Consider the following 9795-nt stretch of genomic DNA (forward strand, 5'->3'; position numbering starts at 1 on the left):
ATAAAAACAACCTTGTCTTTGCCCTTATGTTTTCATAAAAACAACCTCTTGAAAAAAATCCTAAAAATCTCTAAAGATCTCAATAGCCACAAGTCTCACCATGCATGAACAGGAATTTTGCCCAGGGATCCAGAAAGAATCACCACCACCTGGTGCAAAACTATAAATACAACTGCTAAGCCTATGTTAAAACCAGTATAAAGCTTTCCTTTACCTTTATTCTGTATCCAGCACTCCCTCCAGGGCCCAATCCCAGAATGCTACACCAGTAATGTCTTCCGACATGAGCTTTGCTACATCACAATGAGACAGTAACTTCAGTCACAACTAAATTTCTAGTGCTGCATGACCTTGCTATGACAGCAAAGCTCAGAATTGCAACTCATGCTATTATTCAAGAATAGGTCCCAGTGTGCATGTTTTAAAAGAAACAGATTCCTCACAGCATCTTGCTATTTCTTTATGTACATATCTTGTACCTTTTTGTATTCACACAAAATCTCATTTACCTACATGAGAAGTAATATCATTCTTAGTTCTGTATTTTATTGACACCTAGGGGTCTTCTAGACAATTTTTCCTAGACATTTTCTAGATTTTTTTCCCAAGTAATTTCTGTATATCTAGCTAAACCATTCTTAGCAAAGTGTAACACTTCCAAAGAGAAAAAAAAAAACAACAATCACCACCACGCTCAGTTTTTTTTCCAGATTACTAGAGAGTAAACAGTTCAATGAATTTATAGATTGTTTAAGCCTAAACATACCTATAATGCTATAAGAATAGCACCAGGTGAATGAGTCATACAAACAAAGAATTAAAGTATGGGAAACAATGAATGCTCAAGAAAAGCACACATACAGGAAAAAAAAAAAAAACCAAAAAAACCAACAAAACTAACAACCCAAACCCCCAAAACAACACCCAAACCCAAACATTCATCCATTTGGTTTTGAAACAGCAAACTTCAGTCATGGAGCATTTCTTATAGATAAAGAGCTTTCAGGAAGACTATGAAAGCTCCAGTAGAGAATATTTTTAGAATTTTGTTTGTTTGTGGTTTTTTACAGTCTAGAAAGAATCTCTTTACATGTTCCTACTGGTTCAAATATTGTGGCAGGCCAGAGCAAGAAACCTGTGAGCAGTAGGATGGATCTCAAGGACAGAATTCCAGCTCTGATTATGCTATTTGATTCTCACAGATATTGTGAGACCCCTGTAGGTCATATTTAATGCTTATGTCTCTGTTGCTTACCCTTATGAACTTTTAATTTGGAGATTTTTATCTGATTCCAGACTGAGCAGTTTTATTTCACTACAAAATCCTAATGTTAAGTTGATATTGAAAAGATTACATAGAATGAGAGAATTTACCTTTCTGTTCTTTTTTTTTTTTTTCTTTACTAGCTTGTTTCATATAGATTAAATAACCTGCCATTGTTAATTTCTTTTGGCTTTGTTAGTTAGGTTATGCTATTATTAAGAGAATCAAAAGTAATTATGGAACATTTTAGCAAACAGAAAGCAGGATAAGAAGGTTTAGGTTTATAATGTTATTAGTGGCACTGATGGTGGAAGTAATGAATGGTTTATGGATTCAGACAATCCAATAAAACTCATAAGACTAACAATTAATTACAACATTGTAAAGCAGATGTTTTCTCTGTCTGCCTTTTCATTGTCTGCCTTGAAGATGTTTTATATTAAGGGATATAATATTGGTATGTAACCTGTAAGTTATCTGTAGACAAAACAGATTGAACAAGACATATAGGACTTCAGATCACACCAGCAAAATCTATATTGTAATTTTTTTCTCAACCAAAGTTTTAAAGTATCAATTGCAAAAAAATAGAAGAGGATTGTTAAAAAACTAAGTACATAAAAAAAGACCCTGAATTTTGAGGGCTAAAAGCTCTGAGGAACCTTGAAAAAAACCCTAACCTTCACTAATGGATTTCTGCCACAATTATATTCAATTATATATAAAATTATTGTTTCTTTTACTTAGCTATGATGAAACTCAAATCATATTCTAAGGGAGCACAGCATACACCCACAATTCTCTGATCTACTATTGCTTTGCCATGTACTTGGATAACTTTACACGATGGTAGAATTTAGGGTGAGGTAGGCAGAAAACCAGAACCATATCACTCAGCAACATGAAATCCAAGTCTTATTTACTAAGCAGGACATATATGGAGGGGTGAATAGCAATTTAACATATACATACACATGTACACACACGTGTGTGCACGTGCACACACACACTATGGAGCATGTACACACTATTTAAGGTCTCCTCCAGTCTGGTTGTGACCACCACCAGGAACGTGGTGGTGGAGGACACTCCCTGCAGCTGGCTGAGGTGCTTGAGCCCTAGCAAGTGGCTTGGCCTCTATGTGTGGCCGTTCCACCTTGGGCTTAGCCTTCTGTATGGCTTCAGATGCTTGTGGACATATCCTCTCCTGAGAGGCTATTTGCTGTTTTCTGGCTTAGATGGTCCCACAAGCTACCAGTAGCTGCCTTCATTAAATCACCCCAGGCTGAATTCCAGCCAGTTAGCACCGTTTCCTGGGTCACTCATGTTGGAGAGACATAAAACTATAATGCTTTCTTTCTTTCTTACTCATACCTAAAATATTAGAGTAGGGCAGACGTAATCAAGGGGTATGTGACACTTCTCCCCTTAACAATTATCTATGCTTTCCTTGTTTTCCCAGCACATACCTAATGACACAGAGCTGGGTAGCATAGTCAAGATCTCATTTTATCTGAGATATACTTTTGGGAAGGCTTCACCCTATGACATTTTAAATACTAGGTCACTCTCACATTCACACACACACAATTTTTTCATGACTGGAAGAATATACGTGTTTTTGCAATAGCTTCATCTGTTTTCAAATAATTTTTTTGTGATGTAATTTATGAAATTTTAAGGTCTATATACCATGTACTACGTGTAATTGCTTAGATGATTAAATATTTAATTATCCTGCATGACATCAAGAGCTTCAATGGTTTAATGGAATTACACCAATATATGTATAGTCACAGTTTGAACAATGATTTTTTAAGATAATTACTTTTTTGAAATAGTCATTTATCTTTCTTCTGAATTAGACCAATATATTATTCATTTTACCTAGGTTGGTATTAAAATGTACCAAAGTATCCAGCTAGTATCCTCTCAGTTTTGCTTTGAGATTTGTTGGGTTCCCCCCCCCCCCCCCCCCCCTTCCTTTTTCCTTCCAGTGAATTGATCTTATTCAGAGCCCACGCTGTCCACACTCATGTGAAGGACTACTAAGCTTGAATTATATATCGTTTATTATATCGTGTGACATTCCTGTGATGGAAATTGACATTATTGTCCCCTGTTTTATTTTTAAACAACAGAACGTTTTTAAACAGCTTCTGCATGCTTTTATCAGTACAAGTTACAGAATACAGAGGTTCCCTGAAATTTGTTCTGTTAAGACTGTGAACATTTCCTCTATTTTTTTTCTGTTGTTCTATAGTTATCATAAACCTCAAAACCTTCCAGTTGTCTGTTGTTTTTTGTTTTGGTTTGGTTTGCTTTTTTTTCTCTATCATTTTCAGATTCTTAATGTAAAAGGTCAAGACTCAGTGAAGTATTGGAATTACTAGAAGAGATACTTTTCTGGACTGCAATATTTTATTAGAAAACAAATTTCTGAAAAATTTATGCAACTGAAAAAATGCAAGAGTCAGCAACTGGGTCCTGACAGCTGTAGCACAGTAAACTACAGTAAACTAAACACTTCAGTACTTAGTTATGTTGGATGTACTACATCTCATTGATTTAATTTAGGGAAGTCAGATTTCACCAGGGAAAGAAAAATTCTCTTATATTTAATAATATGGATTAGTAAAGAATAATCACTTCCAAAAGGATTTGTTCGGAAATTCCCAAGCTTACTAGTTAAGAACCAAGAACAATTCACCTCTTGACATTCTTTCCTTTAATTGAAAATTTCAACTTCTTGAAAATTATACTAAGCTGTAATTTCGTGATTGTTTGCAGTTGAGACATTCACTCCGACTGTGTGAACTTTGTGTACATATCTACCATGCCACTGAATACCAGCTTTAAATATTTAACCATGGACAAATCATCTACTTTTAAATACTACTGCAATATTTCAGAGGAAAATCGTGGATCAATTGCAAACTGCTATCCTATTTCCATTTCATGCTATCATGGTACAGAATAGTTTCATTTTCAGTGGTATCTAAAGCTGTTCCAGTTCATGTGTTTTATAATATGGGATTTGAGACTTGCATAAATCCTGCATGTTACCAAATTTAATAGATTTAGCTAATTAATTCTCCTTTTCCCAATAAAAATATTATTAATTCCTTTTTAATTGTGAAATACTTTGTCCTTGCACATTCTGCTGATACATTTTTTGTTTTAAATACTGTGTTGTTGCCATGACAACCACATTATTGACATCCAGCTTGTGCATCAAGATGGTTGACTACTGACTACCTTTCACTTTGTAAGACACTGTCTCTGGCAGCTTATAGAAGTCTAATTTAGTCTGATCAAACTGAACAGACACAGAAGTTTTATCATGTACTGTACATACTATACACTGTTCATCACATCATACTGGGGGGCAGTACTCAGATGCTGTGTCCTTCCTTCCCATTAAACGAATAGAGGGGAAATGTTGAGAACCAGCCACCTTGAGCTAACACCTTTCAGAGTGAAAACAAAGGTGGCTGTGTGTAAAACACCTGTGTGCTACCAAAGACAAGGATCGGTCAGAATTCAAGGGGTTGCTGTACCTCCTGACACAGCCTCAGCCTGCCTTAATGCTTTTTAGCTCCCAGGAGCTGATCCTGCTACTTCAGCCTTCACTTGCTTTGTGATCCAAGATTGAGACTGGCTGGTGTTTGCTGTGTAAGTTTACTCACATTGCAATATACTGACAGGTGTGATCGCTCTCACATCCTCTAGAAGGCGAACCTTTAGGCATGGTTTGATGCTTGACTGATCCTGTCTGATCTTGCAAGATTTCCTGTGTCTGTGCAGTGTCACCTACAGGTTGTATCGAGCAGCCACACTGGCTAGAGGACAGACGGAAGTTACTGTAAATCTCTAAGACCTGTTACTTTATACTTTTTGAAGAAAAAGAACCTAAGCGTTTTTTTTCTGCAGGAGACTCAAAGAGAATTTTGCTCTGCTATACCTGTCTGTTAGCCTACTTTCTTCCTACAGTGAAACATAATGCTCCATTAAAACACCCCCCCAAAAAAAAACCAAAAAACAAAAACCAAACAAAACAACGAAACAACCAAAACAAAACAAAAACCAAAAAACAAAACGAAACCAAAAAAACCCCACCCCACCATGTCTGGAGCTTCTACTTCATCCCAGGACTGAGAATTACAATATTCCCTTCCTCCCGGTTCCTTTGATTATATACCTCTGTTTCACATGAATAGTCAAAGTTATTGTTAGCCTGTTCAATCAAACAGCCTTCATTCTGCTTCCTCACTGCCTTAGGCAGTAGGTCTCCAATATTTCTCAATTCTGAATAATAACATTTCAATTACAACATCTCAGATAGAACAGAGGGAGCTACAAAGCAACAACTAAAGTTAATTTCTTTTTCAGTAACAATCATCAATCATTTTTTTTTTAAAAAAAAAAGTCACATTAACAAAGTGTTCAAATATTTGATATGTACAAATTGATTTCCAGGGAAAAAACCTGCATTAGAAACAATATTTTTTTAATCCTTCAAAGGCCTGATATCAAAATATTTTTCTCTTCTTTAAGAAAAACTAATATTTCTATCTTTGAGTTCCAATGTTTGCCTCATAATCTCATTTAACTGCTTAAATTGCCACCTGATGTATGCTGCATGTAAACAAAGAACACTAAACTGCTAAGGAGAAAGGCCCACACCTCATCTCTAACATTGGGGTACACTTTGATAGAAAGAAAGCGCTTGCTCAGAAGGTGACCAGACACACTGTAAAGGATATCTGCAGAGTTTCAGCTTCTATCAAGTTGCAAACCAGGTGCTTCTGAGGTCTGCCCACAAAACAGACCACAATGGGTATGGGCTCATGCAAAACTGTTTCTCCTGCATGCTGACCTTGTGTAAGGAATGCTTCCTGAACATTTGGAATACCCATAAATTTTGAGGGCAACATTCTTACAGTGTATGACTTCGTTCTTACTGCAGTGCTATCTCAAAAGTTGTCCCCTTTCTTCTCCTCTTCAACATCTCAACATTTATAATCTTTAGAAAATTAGGATTTTCACTTGTGTATGCAAAAGCTATGGTTACATGGGAAAAGACCGCTGTGGAAACCATGCTTTGCTAGTATGTGTGAACTTGTCTTTTCAGATATCCTGCATCTCTAATGAAACAAAAGGAACGTTCCTGTGACTTTTCCCAGTCAACACACAAGCAGTTGGGGGTCAGAAAGTCCATAGAAGGTAGGATTATGACAAATGGTAGAGACACCATTTGTATGACTGGTGCATGTCCATGATGTCAGCAAGGCCAAGCAAACCTAGTGTGAAGACATTGCACAACCCCAGCCACACAAGGATTTTTAAAATGGGCACACTGGTAAACCCATCAAAAATACATAGTCCTTCCCTCTCTCTCAGCAGAATTCCTACAGGAACTGAAGGGTCTTCCAGTCCCACATCCTGAAGGCTGCTATTCGACTATTGGGGAAGGATTACACATACCATGGTTGGTTCTGCCTGAAACTTGTAGCCATTCAATCAGCAACTACAAGATCTGTGTTTAGATCAGGACCTGTGGTCCTGTAGCATCTCATTGCAGTGTCTGCCCTGCTGATTTTGAAGTAAACTCTGAGGTACAGGGTGGACATCAGCATGCTTAGTGCCGTGGAAAACATCTTTTACCTGGAGTACCTTAGACAACTGCATGAGAATGCAGGCAAACTATTTCAAAAGCAGGATTCACAGCAGGGTTGGTTCCTTTAGCTCATGTACATCTTGCCTAACTTTACTGCTCCCATCTAGTTCAAATCTTTTCCATGAAAATATTCATGAGCATTGCAGCAACATTCCATCAGCCATACCCCAAAGCAGGTTTTAAAAATAGATCTGGATTCTCTCCCATGCTTTACATGGCACCAACACATTCCCTTGCTGTACCTTAGTTCATTTGATGTTAAAAAAAAAAAAAAAAAAAAAAAAAAAACCAACCAAAAAAAACCAAAACCAAACCACAAAGCAAACAACAAAAAACACCGGAAGAAGCAGACAAACCAACCAACCTATAAATCTACAATGGGCAGTCCTTCTAGCCCCTGTCATATAATATGGACCCTTTACTGCTAACCATCTGTCTCTCTCAACTGACACTCCATCTACTTGTAATACAGTCCATCTGACAGGTAGCAATGAGGTGTAACATTCATTCTACTAAATCAGAGCTGCCTCCTAGCTGTTCTAGACCTTTCCTGCAGCTGGTCTCCACCAGTATTCTCACACACAGATTTCTGGATGAGCTCTGGCACCCACCACCACACTCAGCTGAAGAGTTTCTAGATCCCGCTGTTGTGAGCTGTCTGTACTGTACACTTGCAGCTTGTAGATGCTGAGTCAGACTTTGTTTGCACCTTTATCTGAAGTGCCTTAAGTGCTGTTTCTCCTCTATATGATGCAGACAGGTATTCTTATAAAATATTGCTTTCGTGTCATTGTGTTGCAAGGGCTTTAGGAAATGTCCCTGTCTTTCCAGTTTATCACAGTGACCTCTAGTGTGTGACACTGCGACGCAACACACCCAATCACAACATACTTAATCACAACACCTAAATCTCCTCTTCCATTTAAATGAATGCAACTATGTGCCCCACTTTATTCTCCAGGCAAAGGAAATCGTAACAACAATGGGAATTTTCCATTATTACACTTCAAGAGATGTCATGGACTTCGGGAAGAGATATGAGGAAAGCAGAAAGCTGGAAGAGACTACAGTATGTACTGCCTATCCTTTTCTCTTACTACTTACCTTCTCAGCAGTGTGGCTGTTCTCCTCCAGGTAGAGGAAGGCATCCAACTCTGTGTATAGAGTAAATTCAGTACAAGTAAGGAGAGAGATCCATCACGAGCTGCATCCAGTCTGCTGATGGCCAGTCTCCTCACAGGCTGCAGCTGCCCTGTGCTTTCCTTGAACTTCAGGTTGCTTTACCCTGAAGCATCACCCTGCTGTGAGAATGAGAGGCTGCTCTGCACCCCTAAGGGGTGAAAATACATAGCACGAACCTCTAAGTGCCTGTCTAGTGCAACTGCAGAGCAACAACAGCACAAAGGAGTGCATGGAGCTACAGTACATGGAGTTATGATGCCTGCTTGGATATTGTTGGGGGGCAGAAACAGATCCTGGAGACATCTTAACTAAAGACCTGCTGAACTGTAGATGGGAATTGTTTGGGAAGATTGGTGATGAGCATGGGCCAGACTGATAAAAGTAGAATTTCTAACAACCTACTTACATAGATAAACTTGTTCTATTTATGGGGAGTGTTCTCAGGTAATGTAATTGACTAACAGAGCTGTAGCTCTGAGGTATGCACACAGAGGTGATTAAACTAGGACTTTGTTTTTTTCTCAGCTGTGCTAGGTTTATGCTGGTAAGTCACAACTTCTGTCTCTTTGTGAAATGGGTACAGAAATTATGTACTGCAACAAAGATTTACCCAGAAAGAAGATCTATGGGGAAAAAAATACTAATGTAACCATACCACTGTATTTATAGCTCCCTCTCATGGTACCTATTCAAAAACAAGCATCTACAGGGAGAATTAAAGCAATGTAACTATAGCAGTAAAAACTATGCCAGTAAATTTTCCATGAAGACAAAGCCTAAAGGATTCATATTCCAATAGAAATGTGTAAAGGCTGCAATATTCTCATGACCTATGATTCCTGAGAAATTGCATCTGTGATCCTAAGTGTAACCACATTGTATTTGTTTCTAAGTTTGGTTGTACTATTCAGCTTGTTAATTCATAACACATGATTTTCTCAAAGATATTTTTATACATCATGGCCCTTAATTTTTAGGCCGTAGATTAAAAAAAAACAATAACAAACACATGCTTTCTTCAAGTCAGGTCTTTGGTTTTTGTTATCTGAGAGGTTCAAAGTAAAATTTATTAAGGTTGTTTGGAATGGATAAGGGAGATAGGGGAAGAAGAATTAGAACAGGAGCGTTTCATGGTTTAACCCCAGGTGGCAACTAAGAACCATGCAACTGCTTGCTCACTCCCCCAGTGGGATGGGGAGGAGATTCAGAAGAGGGTAAAACCTCTGAGTTGAGATAAGAACCGTTTAATAATTGAAATAAAGTAAAAACAAATAATAAAAAGAATAACAACAACGATAATAATTGTAATGAAGAGGAAAAGGGGAGAGAGGAATAAAATCCAAAGGGACAACCCCCACCCCCCACCCCCCCTGCAAAATACCCACATGATGCAAAATACAATTGCTCACCACCCCATGACCAATGCCCTACCAGTCCCCACACAGCAATAACTGGTCCTGGCCAACTCCCCCTAGTTCATATACCAAACATGATATTCTGTGGTATGGAATATCCCTTTGGCTAGTTCAGGTCAGCTGTCCTGGCTTCGTCCCCTCCCAGCTTCTTGTGCACCTGCTCACTGGCAGAACATGGAAAACTTGAAAAGTCCTTGATTTAGAGTGAGCACTACTTAGAAACAACTAAAACATCAGTGTGTTACCAACACTAT

The 9795-nt window shown here is 38.1% G+C and overlaps 1 long non-coding RNA gene across 1 annotated transcript in view; it reads right to left on the reverse strand.

The window, feature by feature from the left end:
• The window catches only part of LOC308060441, a 52388-nt gene extending 46171 nt beyond the window's left edge, over nt 1-6217 (reverse strand). The window contains exon 1 of the long non-coding RNA XR_013926726.1: nt 12-6217. This is a non-coding gene — a long non-coding RNA (uncharacterized lncRNA). The remainder of the gene's footprint in view (nt 1-11) is intronic.
• Nucleotides 6218-9795: the final 3578 nt, after the last annotated feature.

The sequence above is a fragment of the Falco punctatus genome (assembly GCF_963210335.1).
Source record: "Falco punctatus genome assembly, chromosome: 3".
In the NCBI taxonomy this organism is placed as follows: Eukaryota; Metazoa; Chordata; class Aves; order Falconiformes; family Falconidae; genus Falco; species Falco punctatus.